This window comes from Otolemur garnettii, unplaced genomic scaffold, assembly GCF_000181295.1.
Source record: "Otolemur garnettii isolate 467f Iridium unplaced genomic scaffold, OtoGar3 scaffold00116, whole genome shotgun sequence".
Taxonomy (NCBI): domain Eukaryota; kingdom Metazoa; phylum Chordata; class Mammalia; order Primates; family Galagidae; genus Otolemur; species Otolemur garnettii.
The window spans coordinates 783,675-785,334 of NW_003852511.1; the positions used below are offsets into that span (position 1 = coordinate 783,675).

General features: G+C 44.1%; 1 pseudogene; it reads left to right on the forward strand.

The window, feature by feature from the left end:
* Positions 1 to 462: 462 nt before the first annotated feature.
* Positions 463 to 1,419, forward strand: LOC100949694 (annotated as a pseudogene).
* Positions 1,420 to 1,660: the final 241 nt, after the last annotated feature.

Genomic DNA, 1,660 nt, shown 5'->3' on the forward strand with positions numbered 1-1,660 from the left:
TGGCAAGACAAGCCAGAAAGTCTTATTTGTCCTGATTCATTTGGCACAAAATTTTCAAGCACATACAAGTGGTTCAAGCTGTCTACATTGATAGGTTCTACATAAGCTCTCAAATTCGTTGTGAATTGCATAAAATGAAAATACATATAACAGGAACAGTTACGGCTTCTAGGAACAATTTTCCAAGTGATCTGAAAATCTTCAGGACAGCGCTAGGGGCTGGCTAGCAAAAGGGCATGAGCTGTGAATTGCTTATAGCTCGCAACAGCCACAGGCCGGCCAGCCAGTGTGCTCAATGGTGACCTGGGACCAGACTAGTGAGCCAGTGGTGAGGGAGCAGGTGCTGCAGTGGGTGCAGCTGGCTGAGCAGACAGAGCATGAACGTCTCCCAAGTGAAGATCAAAATCTCTCTCTGGCCTACAAGACTGGTATGAGGGGATTGGATGGAGGGTCACTAGCAGCAGTGAGCAAAAAACCATGGCTGATGGAAATGAAAAGAAATTGGAGAAAGTTAAAAGTTTACTGGGAGAAGATTGAGAAGGAGCTGGAGATAGTGTGCAGTGAAGTTCCTCACTAAGAACTACAGTGATTTCCAGTATGAGAGCGAGGTGTTTTACCTGAAAATGAAAGGTGATTACTGCTCCGTGGCAAAGGTAGCTTCTGGGGAGAAGAAAAATAGTGTGGTTGAAGTTCTGAAGAAGCCTACATGGAAACCTTTGAATTCAGCAAAGAGCAAATGCACTGACATACCCCATCGGGCTGGGCCTGGCCCTCAGCTTCTCCATGTTCTATGAGGCCCAGAATGTACCTGAGCAAGCAGGACTCTTAGCTAAAGGAGCCTTCCATGGTGCCATAGCTGAGCTGAACATAGTAAACAAGGATTCCTATAAGGCAGTGATTTTCAGCTGGTGTGCTATGAGAGGATCTTGGGTGTGCCATGAAAATTTTTAAAGATCATTCATTCATTAAATTATTTTGGGAAGAAGTTCAGAGCTCAATAAGTATGTTCTGTCTTTTAACTCTTTTTGATCAACGTAATTTAAATATACTGTGGAAGTTCAACTAGGTTTAAGTGTGCTGTCAGATAAAAAAGATTGAAAAACACTGCTGTAGGGACTCCACACTCATCATGCAATTGTGAGCAACCTCACCCTCTGGGTAAGTGGCCAGCAGGATGAAGAAGCTGGAGAAGGCAACTCAAGATCCTTGGGATCCCTCACCCTTCTTTCACCCAACACCCATCATCACCAGTTCTTCCTTGCCACAATCACTGAGTATCTAGTGCTAAATAAACTTGTCTGTGTTGGCAGCAGAGCTACTCGGATCTGCTCTCCTGTCCCTTGGAAAGCAGTTTCCTACGTCTTCATGAGCATTGCTATACTGAGGGTTGCTTTGAGCCCACAGGAGCTGCTTTTTTGAAATGTGCAGAGAAGTGCATTCTGAATGAGACATTGTACTATGCCTGTTAATCTAGGGAAGTCCAGGTGAAAGTAAGGGGAAAGATTAGAAAGGAGAATAGCCAGCACTGCAGTTGATACTTAAAAGATTCATTTGAAACAGGCTGATAAGTGTTTTGTCAAGCAGTACATCTTGTACATGCAAAGATGTATTCACCCCTCCCACCTGCTTTTTCAGCTAATGGAAAACTGTTAAGGGAAGC